This window comes from Vespa velutina, chromosome 4 (genome assembly GCF_912470025.1).
Source record: "Vespa velutina chromosome 4, iVesVel2.1, whole genome shotgun sequence".
In the NCBI taxonomy this organism is placed as follows: domain Eukaryota; kingdom Metazoa; phylum Arthropoda; class Insecta; order Hymenoptera; family Vespidae; genus Vespa; species Vespa velutina.
This window is the reverse complement of record NC_062191.1, coordinates 9,170,273-9,196,415: the sequence shown is the minus strand read 5'-3', so window position 1 is coordinate 9,196,415 and position 26,143 is coordinate 9,170,273. Positions and strand designations below refer to the sequence as shown.

The following is a 26,143-nucleotide window of genomic DNA, read 5'->3' as shown; positions in this document are numbered from 1 at the left end:
ATGTACAATGTTTGATAAATTTTTAAATTGATCAAACCACAAATGCTATTATGATATTGAATCGAGAACATTTGAATATCTTCAACAAATAATGCGTTAGTTTCTAAATATTCTAAATAATTAATGAGTTTCTAAATATCCCAAATCTTTATCGAATATAATAAAATAACAATGTTAAATTCAAAATCAGGACATAATACCAAATAAATCCAGCATACTTCAACAAAACCAAAAAATAATCGCTATAAATACCCTAAATCCTTATTAATTAGTCATTATTAGTAATAATGACTATTCTGATTGTACTAAAGTATTGTACTTACGTAAGTAACTCGGCTAAAAGGATTTATTAGTTCGATTTTAAATAAACTTGAGAAAACTTTTTTCGAATATATGCATTATTCATATATTCATAAAAGTATATTCTTACTTTCTCTCTCTCTCTCTATCTCTCTCCCTCTCTCTCTCTCTCTCTCTATTTATCTGTCACTAATTAAAATGAAAAAAAAAACAATGCAATTCATCGCTATAAAAGTATTTCGTCAATAGATATTAAATAACCATAGAATTCCAAACAAAATTTGTTTCTTCGTTTCTCGTTCTATTAATCGTTTTGATCTAATCTTTGACATTCAGCAATGAAAGTAAACAAACGAACGAAATTATCTGTTAAGTAAACCAATCTGCTTCGTGAGATGGACGTAGAGCGAAATGAAAAGTAAAAGAGAGTAAGTTTAAAGCGGTTCGCCTTAAAAATTGCAAGAAATTTCCTTTTTTTTCTTTTCTATTTCTTTTTTTTTTTCTTTTCTGTTTCTTTTCTGTTTCTTTTCTTTTTTCTTTTTCTATTTTCTTTTTTTCGTTCCTCATGAAATAAAAGACAAAACCGCAATGCGGGGTCTCTGGGACAAAAGCTTAGTCGTATTTACGGTCGAATGAAGTCGACGTTAGATGGTGTAGGTACATTGGCCTCTCAAAGGCCTTCAAGTGCAATTAAAGCTCTTCGAGACTTTCGTGGATCGCTTTAACTCGATCGACTGGTTGGATCGTCGACGAACTCAGTCATTGTTCGAGTAACTTTCTTTAATGGCACCTGCAAACGAAAGAAAGTAGATACGGTAGTTTCCACGTCCGAGATAACTGACTAACTACTTTCCGAAAAGTTAACACACCTAAAATATAGATGGTTGACAAAAGCGAACATTTTTTTCACGCCACAAAACCAAACATTTGAGCTTTCAATTTGGCCTCAATTGGAAAATTTATCCAGTGATTTACTTTCATATTTAAATGAATCGATCAATATAAATAATTTTTTTTTAATTAGAGATACGTTTAACCATGGCTAGAACTTTATTCGATAGTAACGTAAAAAAAAATCGAGTTGTTTTTAACAATTGGAAAATATTATTATAATAATTATTATAAAATTATAAGTCATATATCTTTTTTATTGAGATATTTTATACTTTTTTTAATAACTAAGTAAAATATCATTGTTACATGATGACACAGAACGAGATAAATTCATTTTCTCCAGATATATAATCACCGATGCTCGATCATCGGAAAATATAAAATTAAGTAAAAAAGTATCTGGCTATATCACTATAAAATCTATTTAAAATTTTATTAAATTTACTGAATCATTTAACACTTGTTCTTTAATCATTGAAGCTACTTTACATTAACGAACCATTGAAACTCGTAGGATCTGTTCTAAATCACGGGATCAGTTCGGATCGTGATAGAGATTTGTTGCGACATAAAGTGGTACGAAAAGAAAAGAAGAAAAAAAAAAAGAGAAGATTTTAAACTCCTTGAAAAAGATCCTCCTCGCACATGTGAAAGGTATCAGGGTGAAACCTTTTATAAGACTCCTAACCAGTACGTTCCTAATCTCGAAATGTAACTGACTTTACTATGCTACTACTACGCATACGTGTCGGAGTGCACTTCGCATTGAACCGCATGGAATTTCGTTCAAGAGTACAATTGAGACGAGCGGCATGCCCGTTCGGCACCCAATCAACACCATCTTCATCGAGAAACATCGTCTTATTGGATGCTTCGGTGAAATCGATCGTTCGTTCCTATTCTCTTCTTACGACTTAATGCCTCACGTACGAATTTAAGTTCTCATTATCGAGTAAGTGATTCAGAAAAAGAAAAAAAGAAATAAAAGAAAAGAAAAAGAAAAAAAGAAATAAAAGAAAAGAAAAAGAAAAAATAAGAACTATACGAAAATCATTGAAAGTATTGAAATTAATTTACGATTGTAAGACAATCAAGAAAAAGATCGGACAAAGGGAGAAAAAAAAACAAAAGTGAACCATAAATCAATAATAAAGTTCTTCAGGGACACTGATACGTATTTACACTTTTGAAAATTCTAATATTTATAATGCTCTCTACTATTGGAAATTTTAACGTTTTATTATTTTTTACTTTGTATTTGCTTAACGCTAGATTTGCGGATAGATTTAAAGGTTTTGATTGTATATTTATTTTTACTAAAATCCATCAAACTGATTGAGAGTTTCGTAAATATAGTGTAGATTGCAATCGATTTAAAATGAATAAAATATAACAACATCAAAATAAATGTTTTTTAACTTTTACAAAAAATCGTCACTAAAAAGGTTAAAAGAGTGCTTTAGCTATTAAAAATTTTTATCAATTTTAACATTTCAATATGAATGGTAGGCTATGAGAGAAAGAATAAATGAATGATTACGGGAACGGATTTTATACGGAAAGCACTTCTGTTCTCAATGGTTTGAATGAAAGTTTCAGCGTTTAGCCGTTAGCTGATTGAAAAGGAAAAGAGAAAAGAGCGTTGAACTCTCACGAAAATGTGAGAGGGAGGAATAGTGGGAGGGAGAGAAAAGGTAACAGAATGAATAACCTTTACAAAGGTTCAACGATGATTAATAAGCGAGCTTTATCAGTCGACAACTTGTGCTAACTCGTTATAAATTAATTAAGCGATTCGTAGCTCGCGAAAAGAATATGATTTATTACTTTACATTATTATGGTTATTCTTGTGTGAACATTAAGCAGAAGATTGGCAAGTAGAAACATTTTTTAACCATCGCGTGCATACGTATGTATTCAAGTTAATTAAATTTCACTTGTCTGAAAGAATTCACCAATCTTGAAGAATTATTATTCATATTTACTTTTATATATATATATATATATACGTGTGTGTGTGTGTGTGTGTATGTATATATATGTATATATATGTATATATATGTAAAGAAAGTATACTTTCTTCAGGTAAATTTGCCGCGCTTCTCATGGCCCACCCTTCCATTGTCCTTTGTTATTTACAAATTCTTTTGTTACCTACAAATCGAGTCGTTAAGATTTGGAAGAGAAACGGGCAGTAGGAAATAGAACGTAGAAGAGAGAAGTAGCATGAGAGTTTATAAGAAAATTTATATTAGATAATATATATTAAATAACATTTAAATAGTGTGAATAATAAACGTAAATTGTCGTTTCTTTGTTCACAGAGAAACATATTTTCGTTTATCACCTCACATAATCATTCCGAGATATTATATATATGTACATATACATATATACTTTAAATTATTATATTTATTATTAATATTATGTTTATCCGTATAAAAAGTATGTGTTCAATAATTATAAAATATGTATGTACATGTATACATTTTTGTATTAACTCGCGTTATTATTATTCCCTTATCTTAAATATAAAATTAAAGTTTCAGTAAAGAATGATAATTGAAAATTTCCAATAACCTTCGCATCCGCTGGAATATGATGAATTTTGCTATGACGACAAGTACGATGTAAGATTTATATTTCGATTTTGTACGAGCTGAACGTGCCTAGCCATACGAGATGATATTTTTCTCTACATTTTCTGTACGTTAGAAAAGACATCCTGGTGACTATATTGGATTAAAAAAGTTTATAATAAAGAAATAAAAATAAATAAATAAAAAAAAAAAAAAAAAAGAGAGAAAAAGAAGAAATAAGTAAAACGAAAGTACACTCTTTCTCGATCACTCCCTTGATCGATACGCTCTGAAGCGCGTAAAATATTAAAAAAGTTTTTTAGGAGGGAAACAACGTTACATCCGTCTATCGAATATCACAAATCAATCTTTACATTTAGTCAACAATCACTCTCCAAGCGATAGCAAAGTCCATAATTCCGGTACATTAAAACTTTATCGATTTATCGCGAATAACGAAGTAACACAGTAGTGCGTGTTTTATAAAATACATCATGTAAAGTATATTATTTAACAAATGGATTCTGTATATCCCTATGTGTTTTCTGCGAACAAAAAAGCACTTAAAATAAATGAGAGTTCACATTAACAATATCATTGATGAATAACCTATTCACGAAAATGTTTAACAATATATTCAACTCCCGTTGAATTTGGACTATCAAACTAAAGATAACGTGATCGGAAAGGCGATATACTGTGATTAACGATCATCAGAAATACAGACAATGATGTGTCCCCGTTTACATTCTTCAGTTCGTTCGTTCGTTCGTTCGTTCATTCGTTCGTTTGTTCGTTCGTCCGTTCGTTCGTTGAATCTTGATAAATATAGTCGGCGTGAAATTGCATTTAAATTACAAATGATATATCTATCTTCTCATTTCTTGCAAAAGTTATTTACTGAAAACTTTTCTCTGCGATAATGAACCGCGAGTTAAAGTTCCCATAAGTTGAGAAAAATTTAACAATACGAGCATTGGATAAAATGAAAATATTACTGACCTAAGTAATTCGTCGATAAGAATCATAACGTCCTTACTCTGTTGTATGTGGGTATATAATTAGAAAAAAAGAAACAGTAGATGATTCTAAAAAGATTCATTCGTTGCTAAAAAAAAAAAAAAAGAGAGTATCTTGAGAAATATGAACGAGAAAAATGTTTAAAAACTGATAAAACTTCTATATCTATAACTTTTCTAGTTCTAGTTCCCGTAGAAAATAGGATTGAAAATAGATCCTATATAGAGACAGATGCAATAAGAGAACCGACTATTCGTATGTCGAACGATTTATCGAGATATCGATCCAATGAGATTTACCTACGTTGATATATATATATATATAAGGTAGATTCGAGATAGAAAGATAGAGGACACTGCTAGATCTATCTATATCTATAGATATAAAAAGAAACACATAGAGGAAAATTCCATGAATACATCTACGCTTGGAAACCACTACACATAGAAATCTTGTTTTATGGGAAGCTTTCGTCAGTTGCAAAATTCGAAGGTGTAGCAGCGTGACTATAACATATAAGTTATATCTTCTATCTTTTATTTTCAGACACGTCAGGGACCTTGGCACTCAAGTAATCTCTTCTCAAGTTAAATAATATTATAGTTCTAAGAAAATGAGCGAATTCGTGTGAACGTGAAGATGGAATTTGAAATTTTTTGGATAAATGATGAAACAGAGAGAGAGAGAGTGGGAGAGAGAGAGAGAGAGAGAGAGAGAGAGAAACTTTAAATAATTTTTATTTTATTTCCTTAAGGAAACCCTTGGCTTCAACCCTTGGTTTCAAATATCGATCCTCGAAGTTTTATCGTTTTATTACGGGACGTACAAACTCAACTTGAAGATAGAGATAAAAATTATAATTTCCAAATAAAGTTACACGGATAATCTACTAACGTTCGCAAATAGATTATTTTCTTATTAGCTTTCGTTCATTAGTAAAAAATATTGGTCGAAAGAATCAACGATTATCAATATTATTTCTTACTTTTTTCGAGAACGAATTATTTTCCATTTTATATTATATTTTCACATTCATATCTTTCTAAAATTGATTAAATTATGAGAAATCCATGAAACGGGGGAAAATTTCTGAATATAATTCTATGAATGTTATTTTTCGTAAATGAGGAAAACCGAATTTAACATCTCCCGATAGATGAAAGCTGTTCCCCGGACAAGTATAAATTGTAAGTACACGAGATACCGTATCGACAGTGAACAGATTACATTGTATTTCACGTGTTGGCCCGGTCATTCGATTTCCCGGTTGAAGAGGGCAAGGGCCGAACAGTAATAGAAAAGTTCGTTTTCGTCGAGAGTAGATAGAAGGGGAATAAAAAGGATAGATTCGGCTAGTCGGTTGGGTTACGATGTAGCGATCCTTTGAGATTATCTATAGATATTCGGAAATTGTGAAAATGATGATAAAACGATAAAATATGAGGATTATCTGAAGTCGCGTTTACAAATATCAAACGTATATCCTGTGTCGATAAATTTTCATGGAAATATGGCTGAACAAATACAAAAAAGCTTTTGCTCTACCAACGACTAATTGAATTTTCCCATTAAATTCTCTCTCTCTCTGTCTCTCTCTTTCTCACTTTATCCTTCTATCTCTGTCTATCGTACAAGGCTTACATATGTAGTTTCACATACATATTCGCGATCACATCAACATTCGCTTTACGAACCGAATCCCGATGGGATATCTATCACGAAAGGGTTTCTGAGTCCCTTTTGTTGATGCTATACAGACACATATACACACACATATACATATACCACACACGCAACATAGAGAATTCACAATATAGAAGCCTTTATAGATAAGTGATCACCCCGATCGAAGTGCATCGAAACCTTAATAGATTTAATGCACATGCTGACTAGATATCAACGCTACTACTAACGTAAATGTACTAACATGGGCACGTGTTTATACTTCGCTAACACTCACCTATATCGATATCTACTTACAAACCTGTTGCGAATCTGCCTATCTATATACCTAAAACCGTCAGTATTGTTTAATACCTTACACTATAGAGATCTCTTTGCGAACAAGTAGATTTTAAATGTTTCATGCGACTTTTATGACATATATTTGAATATATTTCTTTGTAATGATGACAAAGACCCATATATTTATGAAATAATATTCTTAAAATCATTTGATTGATCAATTGGTTAAATAAAATCACTGTATATTATTTAAATTAGTACATGATCAAAAGTTGAGAAACGTTGGTCCATAATATATAAAAATAAATAAATGAGAAAGTATAAAAGTAAACATCGCATATGTAATATTTGTATCGATGAAAATATTAATATTTTCAGAAAACATTCAAACATTAACTGTCTCCATAAAATTTTAATTATATTTAATGTAGTTTCACACTTGAAAATTTGTATGTACATATTTGTATCGCATTTGTCTGCATATATATATATATATATATATATATATATATATATGTATGGTCGGATATCAGTTCAATTCGAACAATTTGAAACGGGTGAATAACCAAACAAGGTTCACTTAATTTCATGATATAATACGAAGTGCAAATTGGAATATTTGTTAGCGAAAGGAAATTCCCTAAGCACTGTGCGAAAATTATAAAAGCTATGTACGCGTGTACTTTATAAAATGTTAGAAAATGCAAATAAATTAACGAATCGTAAAAAAAGCTGTGGAATAATAATATTTATACATAATTATATCAATGTATTTATTAAATTATTATATATATATATATATTTTTTTTTTTTATTGAATTATTCTTTCTTATAAAAATCAACGTACAAGAATAAAATCTTTTGTATTTTCATTCTCAATGTAATTACTAAAGACATCGTAAATATATAGAAAAATATTAACTAATTCATTTTAAAAAAAGGTATTGAAGATGTCGATAACGATAGAATATAGAGAATATTTAATGGTTCTTTGTAGGATGTATATAAAAAATCATTCGAAAAATTTTCATTCGACGAGTATGATCGATCGTTTACACGTTTTCTGGTCGCAGTTTTGACCGATCGATCGTAGAAGGTTTTCCGTTCTTATCAAAAGTTTTCCTATAGAAATCGCGAGAAACGCGTGACTGGGATTGACAGAAATTTGATGTATCGCGTACGTTGATCAATATACGATCGCAAAATTTGCTATGAAGAATGCACGAAAGTTAAACGATCGATGACCTATCGCACTCGTTGATACTATAACTATTCGATGCTCGAGCGAGTGGAAGAGAACGATTCGTCAAAGAAATCCGAATGATTTTAATGAATTTTATCGCGCTTTTAAAATCTCGTTTACTAACTAGAAATAAGTAATAATGAACAATCGTGTCGAGAATTTCAGTACCAATGTTATAGATCATTCTTCATTTTTGTTACTCCATACGTACCTGCACCATTATTTTTGCTTTTCTCGTTCTATTTAAGGGAAAAAATATACAAGATTCTTACACATCATCCTTTCTTATATCATCTCTCAAATATTATGATATATACTATTATATAATAAAAAAATAAAAATATATATAATAATAATATATAATATATACATATATAATGTAATTTTGTTAATCTTTTTTGTGATTCTATTAATTTTGTTCAGATAATATTATAAATTTTAAATTAAACTATATATATATATATATATGTGTGTGTTTATAATTAATCTAATTATTATTAATATCGAATGTAGACAGGTTTAAATTTGTGAAGAAAAAAGCAAACACACGACATTTCCTTTTTTATTAAAATTCGAAATCTTTAGAATATCGTTATTTTTATTTTTAAACATCTGCCAACTTTAGCCAGTGTAACGTCTAACTTTCAAATTCCAAAATGTGTAACTTCAAAATCAAAATAGGGATCCTACTAACTTTCTTCAGAAATGTATAATTCCATTGGCGCACTAAGATCAAAGGAGAGCAATGAAAACCACGGTCCAACCATAAACTGAAAGAGTAAAGTTCTCAAGAGTTCCAGTTCGTCGGAGCAATTTACCGGCGATCGGAGGAAGTTATTTTATCTCTGGATTACTAAACTGTTTATGGGTAGAAAGAGAGAGAGAGAGAGAGAGAGAGAGAGAGAGAGAAAGAGAAATAGCGAAACTTTGTCTCTCAGTTTTCGACCAACCAGATAAAAGCTAACTATCCGTAAAGTCATCGGATACCTGTCATACTGACATCTTTTATTTTTTCAACAATCTTTGAACCAGCATCTAATATCCAATGAAAAAAATGTATTCTTCGAGTTACCAACAATTTGAATAACAATCACATAAGTACTTGTTACGTAAACAGTAATGATTATCGATCAATATCTGATCTCCATTATTGAAATAAATAAGATAATCGAATAAAAAACCATAACAATCTATTACATCCCAATCAATAATCCAATCACACTTGATCGATCTTTAAAGAAAATCAATTATCGATTAAAAATCAATTCTAAATAAAAATATAACGATATATTAGGGGGACCGGAAAGTAATGTCGTTTCTGCGTATGTCGATATTTGATTGTGATTAAAAATAAAAACTTGTTAAAAATTTATTCGTTTGAATTTAATTTAAGTATATAATAACCCTAATTAACTTGTTTAAGCGATAATAACGCGGAATGAATTTTTTCAATCATCAAGTATTCGTATTCAACTTGATCTTCTATAAGCTCCAAATTTTGGACACTTCACGAAGATTATGCTTGCGAGTTCGTGGAGCTTAACGAGACTAAAGGAGGATAAAGCATGATAAGGTACATGTAAGGATAGAAAGAGAAAGAGAGAAAGAGAGAGAGAAAGAGAAAGAGAAAGAGAAAGAGAGAGAGAGAGAGGGAGAGAGAGAGAGAGAGAGAGAGATGGAATATACATACAGCTACAGTTACTGCGATACAGTTACATACGCTTACGCGTACTAGCTCTTATGCATTATGCACGTTCTTACGCTCGGTTAAGTCGGTATGGCAGGTGCAGCACCAAGAGAAATGCATTAGTTGCTAGGATGAAGGGTCTTGCGCTAGCAAGGACACCTAACAACGAATTTCTCTTCCTTTCACGCATATGTATATTTTCTCTCTCTCTCTCTTACACACACACACACACACACACACACACACACACACACACATACTCTTTGTCTAACGTTCATATTCTCTATATCTTTCTCTCTCATATATTCTTCTTTCTTTCTTTCTTTCTTTCTCTTTCTCCTTCTCTATCGTTCTGGTTCGACCGGTTGATGAATACTAGGTGCCATCTAGAGGACTGAGTTCCGTTTTGCTTTCCCATGCTTTGCGGATTTCCTAACTTGCTTTCCCGCAGAAAAGAGCGTGACTTCAGGTTCCGAGACACGGCTAATGCCTTGCCTCACTAACTTACCGAACATTTCGCATTATGGAATTGCAGGTAGAACCACCGAGTGCTATTACGGAGTAAAGCACATTACGCGAAAATGATGCACCATCGTTGGGACGAGTGCGATATTCATCAGAAATTCTCGACTACTTCCTCCCTTTCTCTCTCTCTCTCTCTTTCTCTCTCTCTCTCTCTATTTCTTGTATACATATATAGATATACATATATATAAATGGATATTTTGGAATGTTCTACGGTATCATACGATGTCAAGCTCGAACCTTCATCTCCCTCGAGATAGATCGCGAATGTCCGGCTTTTAACGCTTTCTACTGTACCATTTTACACGAGAAGTTCCCTCGACACGATAATCATAACAAGAATTTACGTTTCGTGAAAGTATTAGCGAGAATTGAGAATTATTTATATAAATGATGGAAAAAGATATGATTCGAAAGCATGTATTTGAAAATATTCGATTTCTATTTTATATTCCTTATCGTAAAAAAATTATCGCGAAACGTGTTATGAATGTTAATTAAAAATAAATTAATATTCATTGATTAATTTTAATAATACTTTTTGTGTTTCATTACTTTACGACTAACAACAAAAGCAAAACATACCATTCTTTGTATAAAAAAGCGAAACAATGTTAGTACGTTTACATCACGTTGACCATGATCACAATGTGATAAGTAGAAGATACACCGAGGTATACATTGTATCCTGTCCAAGATCGAACACGAGACTCGATGGCGTCGTGCATGCAAATCAAGCGCAGGAAGCTCTTTGATTTGGTATCGTGCTTCGCATCGATCGTTAGGTGTCTAAGGCGTTGCTACGTAGGATACTGGTAAATCCATTTTCGTGTCCATTGACGCGTTCGAACTAACATCGAACCAAGCAACATCTTCTTCTACACCCTCCAATCCTCATTTATGAAATACACTTTGACTTTGTTAAGGTTATTTCATGTGATCGAAATATCTTCGAATATCTCTCCTGTAATTACTTCATTCCACCTGTTCAATCATCCATCAAAATCTATCCATTAATTAGGAAATAAACTTCCATCCTATTTCGTTCGTTTACCGAGGATCGGAATCGATTCACTTGACTCTTTCCCTTCCTAAAAATATTTCATAATTTTATGAACAAAAAAATTCCCATATTAAAATTCGTATTATCTGGAAATAAATAGAACCAGATATGGTTTAATTAAATTTCATCGCTTTATCAATGTGGAATTAACGATAATTCTTGTCGAAATTTAATTAATGGAGTAGATACTACATATAAACGAAGTCAAATTTAACACTTAACAAATTTATTTGTTAACATATAATAATAACAATAATAATAATAATAATAATAATAATAATAATAATAAATATTGTATTATATAATTATTATTATACAACTTGATTGATAATTGGAAAAGACAATGATTACAATAAACGATAACGTTTTAATAGTACGAACTACGAGCGTAATTGAATCGATTATAATTATAGTATGACTCATATGACGTCTCATTATTTTTCTTCCTTTCTCATTATCCTAGTTCGTATTTTCCGCTGTTTAACGTGAATTTTGATATCGGCCAAATATTGCTCATTAGTGTTATTGTTCCATGCGAAAAGCGCGAAACATTATTAATGTACCACGACCTTTTGACATGCTTTAGAGAATTTGATTACGAACGCATTTCGAAAATCTCAACCACCTGATCGTAAGTGAGAAATTTTAATGAGATTCCGTAGTACGCTTGTACGATTAATTTTCTACTTCTACTTTTCTCTACGATCGAACGAGTATTCAAACGATAACGAAGATAATTCCAATTTATCTTCAAATAAATACGCTTTGATTTCTAGGATTAAAATGTTTTTACAAATAAAACGATTTTACTCATGATTCATATGTTCGTTCGATTTTCACGTAAGATTAATCTTTATACACAAAAACCTTCAGAGAGAGAGAGAGAGAGAGAGAGAGAGAGAGAGAGAGAGAGAGAAAGAGAGAAAAAAAAATTAAAGGGATATCATCCAATTAACGAAGTTTTTGTAGGAACATTTTTCTTACCTATTAATTTATCGATTATAATTTAATACGCGATACGAAAGATAACTTTTCAAAGTATTAAATAAACATTAAAAAAAAAAAAGAAAAAGAGAGACAAAACAGCAAATATTCATACGGAAGAATACTTGTTTAGAATATTTTTATTTGAAATATCGTATTTTAGAGTCGAAATTACAAAAGAAAAAAAAAAAAAAAAGAAAAAAAAAGAAAAAAAGAAGAAAAAAGTTAATATTTAAACGAGGTTTTTAATCAAAATAAACGTTTCGAAAAATTACTTTTCAAGTTGAGAGTAGATACTTAGTATCGTTGCGGAATGGAAATAAGTGAATGCAAACAAGTCGACCTACGCGAATACATCGTAATTCGTCGGCGTGGTCGATAAGACGTAGAAGATGGAATAAGAGAGGAAAGAAAAACGGAAGAAGGAAATAAAGAAAGAAAGTTTTTCCTTAGAAATAACATTTTTTGTTCGAACGGGGGAAAAACTTAGAAAATCATTGAAAGTGAAGGAAAGGAAATAAGAAAGAGAAAAGAACAGATAGATAGATGAATGGATGGATGGATGGATGGATGGATGGATGGATAGATAAATAAATAGATATATAGATAAATAGATAGATAGAATAAGAGATACGAAAAGAGAAAGAAAGAGAGAGAAAGAGGAAGAGAGAAAAAAGAGAAGATGATAAAAACTGAGGTGGACCGGAAGAGAAAGATTCTGTTCGAGCAGTTACAGGTACTTCTTCAAACAGCATCGTTTCGAGCAACCTTCCTTCTGATGCCTTTTATATCGCGTTCCAAGCTACGGCTATCTTCTAAAGTCTTCGACGTGAGAAATCGCGACATTTTTTTTCCTTTCTTTCTCTCTCTCTTTCTTTTCTTCTCTACTTCATTCCTTCGAACGAAGAAAAATAAGAATCCCTATGATATTTTGTACGAACAACGTGAAAGATCGCTCACACCATTTCGAAAATGTCCAAGTTACATCGACGTCTTTTTTTATCTTCCAATCTATTCCTCTCTCTCTCTCTCTCTTTTTTTTTATTTTCCTTCTTTTCCACTCTTCTTTTCTTCTTTCACGTACCGCGAAATGCAATTTCTCTACTCCGCACCAAGATTCTGATAGAAACGTCAGTCGTGCCTTCAATCAACCGTATTCTATGCCGGAGACTACATTATAAACCTTATTTACCCGAGTAAATTGAACGAGGCGATGGGATACCTCTATCGATTAGGTGAACTTAACTTGTTCTTGAGGAAACACTTCCGGTCAAATTTCGTTAAATATAAAGTTACTTTAAGTTTCTTCCATTTCAAGACCAAATTCTTATCGTTAAATCTCTTTAAGCTATTTATTTATGCAAAATTATTGCGAAATCTCTTTTAGCTATTTATTTATGCAAAATTATTGCAAAACTTCGATCTTTATTTCGATCCTATCTCGTTAAGAGTACGATGAAACGTATGGGAAGGAATATATAGATAGAAATTATTTATACTCATCGAGATGCTCTCCGTTCGAATGTATTATCTAAAAAAGTTGGATTTGAAAATTCTTTTCGAAATCCTAAAATGAATTCGCACGGTTAACGAGATTACCTTGATGAATTCAGTTCCTATCCGATGTGTTCGAAGTCGCTTATTTACGAATTCCAACAAATTCGATGATTACCACGTATTTTCATTGTACCTTCCTATGCTATTAACGTATTATTAGATTAGTTGGTAACATCGCGACGATGAGAATGGAAATCATTTCCCGACAAGGGGCCTTTAATTTCATTTTATATTCCTTCTACTCAAATATGTACTTTTATAAAGTTTCAATTTTTTCTAACTAGATACTGAAATATTACGATTGATTTACCAATTGATAAAAAACGTACTATACATAGTTATCTATAGTATATCTCGTACTTTATTTTGAATTTTGATTAATTAATATATGTTACAAATACTAAATATCTTCTTTAAGAATGCAATATTGTGCCATTTACGTCTCATTGTTTATAAATTTTCAATACTGTCTATTACGAAACTATTTGAAATAATAAAATTGTTATGTGAAAATGCATCTGAGAAAATATTATTAGTAAAGTAAAGAAATTGTTCTTAAATTATACATATAAAGTATATTTGTTTATATATACATAAAGTTTGTTTATTCGTAATGAAAAATTGATGTCTGTCATTTTTTAGAACTCTATTTTTTTGTCAAAATAATTCGTTAAATAATTAGATAAAATGAAGATCAATATACTTTCCATATATCTTCATTATCGTACACGTCTTACCCATCATTAAAATTTTTTACCTTATTTCATTAAATAATTTTTATGTCAACAAGCAATTTGATGTTTGTAACAATGTAAAATTTAATATGTATTAAATTAGAACGCGTAGCTATACAATGTGAGTGAAACTTGTTACCATATTTACAAATTTGGTAGCAATTTTCACAGCACATTTCGGACATATCATAATTAAAGTAAAAGGTTAATTGAGCTGCTTTGTTATTTTGATTGTATTTACTACATAGTAATTAATTATTAATTAATTTTTATCATTCTATATTATACATAACTTTTTCATCTTCTATTTCTATTAATTATTCAATAAATTCTGACAATTAATTGAATTTTTTACTATTTACCTTTATAATATCATAAAATTATAAAAATAATTTTTTGGATTAAGCTTTATTACCTTCTTTGATAATATTTTTAGTCAAAATACAAAAAGATGGAATACTTCATTCAATAAAAAATTTCGTTAACCTTATGCAATGCATAATACAATGAAAATACAATATATAAAACAAATAATAATTATTTCTCGTATAATATATTTCCTTCAAGATTATTAAGTTTTTAATAAAATATACTACATCTTTTAATAAATTAACAATCCGTTTAATTTCTTATGTAACGAAACGAAAGTAAAAATTTTCTATATAGATGAAAAAGTTGATGTTTCTCCGGGGGAATAAGGAAGTATCAGGAAGATAAAAATAATGAAGTTCACTGTCCAGGGAAAAGGGAATCTTTCCTCTAAGGTGATCTCCGAGGTCTCGTATCTACCAATAAACGAAGGCCATATCATTTTTAATCTCAAGACCCTTATACCTTTGTATATATAATAAAAAGGAAAACTTTTTATTTAATTGATTTTACACTATTACGTATGGCATTATAAGAGTCACGTAATGCAAAAGGGAATGGTATGTCGATGAAAAATAATACAATGTAAATGAGAATAAGACTTCGTTTAGAAATCGATTATACGTTGTTATCGTTAGAAATAAATTAAAACAGCGAATATCTCTATAAAGTAAATTACGTTATTTTAAAAGCTCGTTACTAATATTATGATCGTCCTATCATATCTTGCCCCATTTAACTTTACGTACTACGTGAATGAATCCAGAATGTCGGACGTCCACATGACGTAATATTCATCCCAGTTAAAAATCATCCTTTATACGACAAATAAAATTTGGAACGACGGGAAGCATAAAATATCAAGAACCCACTGTGTAGTAGTATTATACATAGTCGGCGTTAAATTTCATTTTAATCTCATTTTTTAAATTCTTCCCTTTCTCTCTCTCTCTCTCTCTCTCTCTCTCTCTCTCTCTCGTCTGCACGATTATCTTCCTGTTAAATGCGTTTTTAAAAAGAATGAAATTATCAATATGAAAAATGCATTTCAATGATAAACCCTTCGAAATGTTCAAATTTAATTCTATCTATCTATCTGCTAAGAAAGAACACGTAGGAAAGATCACGTTCGAAAGAATCAAGAAATCACATAAGATGAAAAGGGTAAAAGAGTTCGTAAGGTCGAAAGGGCAATTGTGAAAAGCAACACGCAGGAAGCAGGAAATAGCATTAGAGTGCCGAGTCATGTTTGAAGGGATGAAGGAAGGATGGAGAAGGACACATACTCTCGTAACTATGCTTTGTGATTACGTGGATAATAATTGTGATCGCGAACAATGCCTTTCAAAATTACTGTGAACTTGTTACATACGTATGGACAACGAGATATACACCCTTATGCATCACTGGATAGTTCTTAATGAGGTCGATAGGTAGTACCGATTTAAGATTAAAATATATTAATATCACGTCACATGATATCACAACGCTGTTACGTGATCTGATGTGATATTAGTAAAAGAACGAGAAGTAAAAAAACGAGAACGCATTTTCGTTGTTTTAAATTTGTTGAAAAGAAATTATAATCACGTCAAGGTGATCATGTCGTTACACGTATTACTTCTTTATATTGTCACATATGAAATCATGATTTTATATCTTATTAGAGTTTTCTTGTCGCATTAGTTCTAAAAAACAGAAGAAACTTGGTATCGTTAACCTCTTGTAACCTCTACGAAACTGTTTATTTTTTTTTTCTATTTTTTTTCTTTTTTTTTTTTTCTTTAATCATTATTATAACATCATTATCTTTAATAATTAAATCACGTAAAATCATCTTTAATTATCTTAAAATATATAATACGATATCTACTAAAATGTTCTCGTAATTCTTTTACTAAATGGCTATTAAATGTTATCCCTTTTATAAATATTCATTTCGTATACCCAAATTAATTCAAGCATTTTATTTCTAAAACCGAAATGCTGCATGATTTTCATATCATCAATTAATATGATATTAATCCATTTATACCATTAGTCTCATCATAAAATAACCACAATTTATATCTTTCAATCTTCTTATATACCGTTTAATGAATAAATATTGATATATGATAACAATTCATTGTCATTATCTTTTTCATTCATTTCATTTTATATGAATCAAAATCTATCATCTGTTAAAGAAGGTATCTCTTTTTTTTTTGAGTATATCGTTATCTTTATAGAAATTGAATAACGATTCAGAGACTCGTATACTCTATTCCGTTGCTACTCTCCTGATACCATACACATAGATGTGTACATATATACATATGTGTATATATATATATATATATTATATATTATATATATTATATATAGTATACATATATATATATATATATATTATATATCCAAACAAGAGTCTATACAGAGAGAGAGAGAGAGAGAGAGAGAAATAGAGAGAGAGAGAGACAGAGACAGAGACAGAGACATATATATATATATATATATATATATATATATATATATATATATATATAGAGAGAGAGAGAGAGAGAGAGAGGGAAAGAGATAGAAATATATATCGTCGTATCTAACGGGGAGTCGAAACTCAAAGCTAGCTTCAACATGAAGGAGGAGAGAGAACTCACCTCGTTCATCCCCTCGAGGCTCTTACTAGATATGCAAATATTCGTGATTTAACAGGAGGTGTCTCTTATATGCATGCAGATCCGTGTAACCACCTTGAGAGAAAGAGAGAGAGAGAGAGAAGGAAGGTGCTTTTCAGCTCAACGTTTTGCACCCTTCGGATCGTCGTCCACGGAAATTGAGGAGACAATATCGCAGCTGTGACTACCTCGAGACAATTAGTAGGACGCGAGGCAACGTAGAAATCTCTTGACGGTCTTTGTAAATTCGTTCTTTCTCTTTCTCTTTCTCTCTTTCTCTCTTTCTCTCTTTCTCTTTTACTCTTTCACTCACTTTGTATCTTTATTTCTTTCTTTCTCTCTCCCTCTCTCTGTCTCTCTGTCTCTCTGTCTCTCTCTATGTCTTCGTTTTTTCTCTCTTTACCACGGATTGCGGAATTTAGTTCGACAAATTGCGTTCCATGGTTGCCCGTTAATGCGCTCATCCTTCTCGAGACTTTGATTCTCTTTCTCTTTCTTTCTCTCTCTCACTCACTCTCTCTCTCTCTCTCTCTCTCTCTCTCTCTCTCTCTCTTTCTCTCTTTCTCTCTCTCTTTTATTTTTTTCTGTTTTTCTTTTTTTTTATTTCTTTTGTACTTTTTTCTTCTTTCTTTATTTCAAACTCGTCGTACAGATCAAAATGAACTGAGAAGATTTTCTTTACGACGTTTAAAGAACGTGATTAAAACGATTCTTCTTTCTTTCGAAGAGAAATCCTCTAAGTCGGCAACATCAGTAAATTCCTTGCAAAAGAGGAACGCTTTAACGATATCTAATTTTAATTTGCAAAAAAAATTGTATCTCGTCGAGGAAGTAAACTAAAATTGGGTGGTAACGAGAGGAAAAGATTCCGACGCGAATGGTTCTAGCTTTATTAATTAGCAGTTTTTTTTCTTTCTTTCTTTCTTTCTTTCTTTCTTTCTTTCTTTCTGTCTTTCTTTTTTTTTTTCTCTCTTTTTTTGTCAGCGAGTTTCTTTTCAGGGGAGAATTAAATGCAAGCTTTTACACGGACGCACATTGTGCAATATTTATGAGCTTATTTCGTCGCCCTTATAGACGATGCCCGTCAATGTAAGTACAAACATTATATTCTTCTGGTCAACCTATATAAATGCAAATACGTTACTCCGAGAAAATGAAATCTTTTAACTTATTCATCTTGTTTCGTTTCAAACTACGGAGAAATAATTGTAAATATCATTTATGTCGAAGCCATTGTTTTATATTTATATTAAAAGTTATAAATAAAGTTTTCTAAGGTTTTTAACAAACGAATATAATCCTTTACATGCCGTAATTATTTTCCTAACTTGTTTTCGGCACAGCTTTAATTTAATTTTTTTTAGTATTTTATATCTCGTATACGAGAAGTAGACACATATATATATATACTTTGAAAGGAAATTTTTTAATAAAATTCTTGCTTAATGATTTGCTTTATTAATTAAATAAAGAATCAAATCAAAAGTTGGCTCAAGAGTTTAAAAAAAAAATAATATTATTACAATCTCGTACAAACACTTTTATATTACGATATATAAACATAAAAATATCAATTAAATTAATAACGTTATAAATAAGTAATAAATCCAATTATATCGATAATTATTTCATTCACTAATTTGAAAATTTTCTCTTCTTTTTTATTCTTTTTCATTGAATCAGCCTATAGAACTTTCCTACGAGAATTTAAATAATATTTTTCGGGGTCGTCATTTGAAAGGGTTATTTAATTTAATTATGTTACTATTAACATTTGTTAGACTCTCTATTATTTTCCTCTAGATATACTTTTTATTCTTTCGATTGTATATTTCTCTGTACTCAGATATAAAATTTCTTTATATTTGAATAAAGAAATATTATTTACGTCAAAGAAATAAATGAATAAATATACACATATATCTTATATACAAGTATCAAAGTTTAAGTTCTCGATTTTTATAATCTAGAGAATAATTTGATACGTAAGCTATAAGAGATTATTAAACGATAGAACATATATTCGATTTCTGACGTGAGTATAATGAGCAAGAAGGAGACATGCTTGAGTAGCTTGTCGGAGCTGAGTATACGCTATTCATGGAAATTGAGATTGGATCTTGAAATCAACGATAGGGTTACCGTTCAGGTGGTAACTATAAATCAGGATCATACATCATGATGCTACGATTCGCGCTTCCATCAAATTGATCGAGCCATTAGATCATGGAAGGGACAAAGGACCAGGAAGGATATTAATTTCTCACTTCGTTGTTCTATCTAACTTATTGAACGAACTTACAAGATACGAGACTATTTTTTATTTTCTCATGTACCGTCCGATGATCTAATGAAATCTTTCAATAAAATAAATAATACTATAAATTAGAAAACTGATAAATAATATGAGAATCATTAGGAGTAATCATAATTTAACAAGCATTCACCAAAAATAATAGCGTTATAATTAATTCTAAGACAAGATTCCTTCGTACGTCCTCTCTCCTTGACGATCTTCTTGAAAATGAATTCAGACTCAGTAAAAGGGACAAAGGACTACGAAGGATATTAATTTCTTACTTCGTCGTTCGATCTAACTCGTTGAACAAATTTACAAGATACGAAACTATTTTGTATTATCTCTTGTATGCCTGATGATCGAACGAAATGTTTCAATAAAATAAATAATACTATAAATTATAAAACTGATAAATAATATAAGAATCATTGAAAATAATCGTAATTTAACGAGTACTCACCAGAAATAATGACGTCGTAGTTGATTCTAAGACAGGATTCCTTTGTACGTCCTCTCTCCTTGACGGTCTTCTTGAAAATAAACTCAAACGCTAGCAAAGATCGAGCCCTCTCTTCTCTTAGTTTATTTTAGAGACCCCATGCGTTGTTCGATGTTTCGTTTATAATAAGGAAATCTATTGTATTATATATACATATGTACTTCTTTAATGCTTTGCTAGATTATTTACATATTTTTTGTATTTGTATTGACGAAAAATAAATACGATAAACGTGTACATATATTAAAAATATGTGGATATATTAATATTAAAATTTTCGATCCATTTCATACAAAACAATATATGTAACATATTTATGCAGTGATTAGATACGATTAGAAAAAAAGAAAAAAAACAATTTTGAAATGCATGGGATTATGCAGCCGATTAACTCGATAGTAATTGCATTACATGATTTATAATCAGATAGATACCGCGCGCAAGTAATATCGATTACCTAGGTTTCACCACGTCGAGGTTTCCGCATGTGAAGACCCATAGAATAAGATTAGAATAAGTTAATTAATCCTCTATAATGAATTTTCCATCAATTACATTATACTCGATCTTTGATTTATACTACGAGTGGAAAAAAAAAAAGAAAATTGTGGAATTAATCTAATAATTTTTTAATAATGTAACATACTATTTCTACGTTACTAATCGAATTATACATATAAATTCTACATTTTACATTAGAAATTAAATATTTCGTTCAAATGAATATCTTGAATTAATTTATCATAAATTTTAAACATATCCGTTTAAACCTCGTTTATATTTACATATAAATTAATAATTTCTATCTTATATAAGTTAGGATTAAACTCGTTTTATCGTTAATTATATCATTCACGTGGCTATCATTTTACAAAATTGATATCAATAGGATTATATTATTATACGTATAATGAGCGATTTGTTAAAACTGTTCATCACTTATCACTCGAAACGTGTATGTAAATTTAGCGATAAGTATGAAATAAAATGAATTATTGTACATTGCTGAATGAGAATGTCTGTAGTACGGAACAGGAGCAAGAGGAGATTTTCGATCGTTCCTCTCCCCGCCTATCCTCGCCTATCCCCGCTTATCACCGCCTATTACCACCTTTAACGCTGACCAAGTCCATAAAGTAGGATCTTAGTGACATAATCGCAGAATTTCCATATTTACGGTGAGCACGTTTATATTTTACGACCAACCATGCATGAAAAAACACTTAAACATCTTTGCCTATTCTTTATCACTCTATCTATCTTGATTTTGACATATTTAGAGAGAATAATTCTAAACAAGTAGATTTATCTCTAAACTGTAAATTTCTATCGTGATTAAACCGTTTCTTTTTGTAAGAATTCTTCGTTTGGATATCATTTTCGTATAATTTATGTACATATATATTTTGTATACATAAATATGTACATATATATATATATATATATATATATATATATAATTGCACATATATATATATATATATATATATATATATATATATATAATTGTACATATATATATATATATATATATATATATACATAATTGCACATATATATATGTATATAATATATATATATGTATATATATATTATATATATACATAATTGCACATATATATATGTATATAATATATATATATATATATATGTATATATATATTATATATATACACAAACTGTACGAAATATGTAATTGTATATATATACACAAATTGTACAAAATATATAATTGTATATATATATATATATATATATATATATATATATATATATATATACATAAATTGTGTAAAGTATATAATTGTACATATATATACATATATATAAATTGTACATATATTATCATTTTAATTATATATAATTTATTACCTCGATCTAATTTCATTATGGCAATCTTAAAAAGGCACAACTCTTTTTATCAGTTCCTTTGTTTCTATACACTCGTCCTTACAAACATTTATTGCAATTTGTTCTTTCTTTATTAATTAAAATCATAAGATATCAATATTATACTTATTCCAAATTTAGAAATTTGAAAATCTCCTATATCTTCCAGTTTATCGTTGTTATTGATATTTTCTACAAAAAATTTCTCTACATCAGTTTTGTTCAACTTTTTCTTTTCTTCTTCAATTTTTTTTTAGTGTGCGCACAACAGTTTTTACTCTATATATATACGTATATATATATATACTAGGCAAGTGAAAAGTTTGAAATTTGTCTTATCGTATAATGAATGGGATGGGACCAACAAAAGAAATAAAAAAGTCATAAATATGAACTGAGCTGTTTCAAAAATGATGTCTCTTGAACCACCTCTTCGGATTCTTCATGCTCTTCGGATAGCTTCGGTTCAGACTGCGACTGTTCTGACTGCTATCGATTTAAGTTTTTATACGAAAATTCAAAGAATCTTTTTATATAAAATGTAAATACCCCTATTGCCTTTTTAGTTCATATTTTGTTCATACTTATCGCTAAAATCACATATACAGAAAGATCCTGGACATATATACACATATAGGTGCAACATACATATGTATGCACATATAGGTCATATATATATATATATATATATATATATATATATATATATATATGTTGTACCTATATATTGTACCTATATAACATATATATATATATATATATATATATATATATATATATATATATATTGTTGTACCTATATATTGTATCTATATAACATATATATATATATTGTTGTACCTATATATTGTACCTATATAATATATATATATATATATATATATATATTTATGTACAACATATTTATGTGTACACAGACACTCACATATGTTTATATGTTATGACAACGTATCATTAACAAGGATTTGAACTCTTTAAAAATGTTGATGAAAATTATTCATTTATAAATCAATTGATATATTGGAAAATGCCCTACATTAGAAAATATATAGTAATTACATATAATTAATGTATCGACAAAGCTTTGTTATGATAACTAGTAGTATATACGAATTCAAAAGAGCGTTAATTTGTTGCGTCTAAATGAGCGAGTATTTTGAATAAGTATATGCAATATATCAACTTCGCGTATATCAGCCGATTGAAAAAACTCCTTTTTAAAGAAGTTCATCACCTTTCTCTCAAAGCATGTGTGACTTCAGCGACAAGTATGAACAAACTATGAACTACAAGCGCAATCGAGGAACACTCTCAACGCCATGAACTATCATATCAGTTTATAAGCTTGAGTAAGTTATATCCCTCTCGCACATAACATAATAATCCGATTAATTTAGCTTAGAATAGATAATGCTAGTAGATTGTGAATTAAAATTTTTCATTTTCTCAAATTTACATTCTTCTTTGATAATGAGGTACTTATTATAATAATCCGTGATAAATACGATACAACATAGATATGTATTTATTACGACATAAATGCATAAATTATTGAATACTTATATATCAAATATTATTTTATATAATACAAGTATAAATGTATTTCTTTCTCTACTTCTTTTTCTTCTTCGTATCATTATTCTCATTATTATATTATTATATTATATATCATTACTATAATAGTAGTAATAATATAATATAAATAGAAGTATTCCTATAGGAGAAATCACGAAAAAAATAATGCTAAGATTTTTACTTTATAAATAATTTCGAAACGAAAAATAATATATAATAAATAAATAAAAACGCATTAATTATTATTTTTAACCAAATAATTGACAAAATCTTAGTCGCAAATTTATATACTTAATATTTGTCCATAAAATTCTACTATGTCCAGTTTATTTATTCATGTAAGTGTTATTACCAATATAAAATGTTAGTACTTCAATGTTTAATTAGAATTAGATTAAATGGATTTTGAAAATATATTGAAATATGCAACCATTAGCCCGATAATACTTGCATCAGATCGAATTTCGATAGATAGCAAGTAATACTGATCCAAGTCTCACCACGTGGAAGTTGCTACTTTTGAAGATCAACGGACTGACGATGATTCTACTATAAAATCCGCGATATAGGGTTGACATGTCCCTTATCGAAAATTGACGTTCCAAATACTAACTGGAGGACGGTCAATTCCCGCTTACGGATAACATGAATGTTACAACATCAGGAACTTCAATCACCACACTATTAAGCATGACCATTCGTGCTTTCCTAATTTCGAAAGATAAAACGAAGACCATGTTAGAACCTTTAATCGCGAACACCCACGTGACATGAGCTAACAAAGAATTCTGACTCCCATCTGGCTCCCATACATCACTCTTTCACACGACTGATCTTCTATTCGAAATTTCAAGCAAAAAAAAACTAAGTCCATGGTAGAACATTTACGCTTATGTCCACCGACGGTACATGAAATATAAATGAATTTAAATATTGAATTAAAATTATTTTATATTTATATTATTTATATAAAATAATTTTAAATCAATAATTAAATTCATAAATTATTTTATGAATTTAAATATTGATTTAAAATTATTTTATATTTAGTATTATAAGCAATGTAATGTTTCAACGATCGTAATGTTATTGAAATATTAGTTTATTGTATTCCACGTATATTACAGTTTGTTTAAATAATTAAACATTTATCAAAATAATAAATTAGTTAAGTTTAGATGCTCGGAAAGAATGATCTACGATGTTCACTTATCGAAATGCAAAAGAAAAGTAAACCGATAATTATCGAAGTCCACGAAAAATAATGTAATAGTTTTTATCTAATATCAATTATTTGAAAAAGCCGTATCCTCGCTTGAATTTTCAATTTTAAAATGAGATGTTATTCATCAAAATCATTCAAGAATTATTCCCGTACTTATTATTGGCGTAAATCATTACAAAACTAGGAATGAAAAACAGCTTTAAAAAAAATCTAAATCTAAAGAGATCAAAAAAAATTCTACATCAATGTGCATTGAACTCTTTATGATGATCCGAAATGATCGATAATGTGAAAACACTCAAAATTTATGTTTTTACATAACTATAACGTAGTCTTTAATAAAAGAGAAAGGAATGTTTTTTTTTAATGAAACTCTAGATATGTACAAAAATAATCATTAATAATTACTTTATTATATATTGAAAAACTCATTAAGTTCAATAAATATTTATCATTGAAACGATTTGCATCATAAATATTTAATACCATTGAATTAATAGTGTCTTAATAATAATGAATTAATAATTAAACTTGATAATGCAGTTAAATAATAAAGTGCAATAAATTTATTTATGTACGAGCGTAAAAGCAAAGATAACAAGGAGTGTGCACCTTGAAAATGGCAACACATGAAACGAAATCAATATAAATCAATTAGTTTTGTAGTTTTGATAGAAAAAGATCCAAACGAAAGCCCAAACGAAGCCCCTTACAGAAAGAAAGCCGATCAGCCATGGAGTACAAAGTTTCAAATGAAATGGGATAGTGTACAAAGACTAGGAAAAAGTTTAAAGAGAAGAGTGAAACAAAGATGCAGTGAATGCATCGAATGCAAGTCATCTTTACAAAGGACGACTGTCGTATTATCTCGTAGGAAATAAATTTATTTATTTAATACATTTTTCTTTTATCATAATACCTATAAAAATTTCTTAATTATTTAAAAGAATACGTTATTACAAATTTTTAATATAAATAATTATATTCCTTGATGTAATATAAAATAAAAATTTTATTTAAATGAATATAAAATAATTGAAAGTATCACAAACGTTGCTTGTGCATGATACAACTGTA

At 29.4% G+C, this 26,143-nt stretch overlaps 1 long non-coding RNA gene across 2 annotated transcripts in view; it reads right to left on the bottom strand.

The window, feature by feature from the left end:
* LOC124948848 overlaps window positions 1–20,418 on the bottom strand; it is a 63,806-nt gene extending 43,388 nt beyond the window's left edge. For both annotated transcript variants that reach the window (XR_007100867.1, XR_007100866.1), the window contains exon 1: window positions 20,338–20,418. This is a non-coding gene — a long non-coding RNA (uncharacterized LOC124948848). The remainder of the gene's footprint in view (window positions 1–20,337) is intronic.
* Between the last annotated feature and the right edge of the window lie 5,725 nt (window positions 20,419–26,143).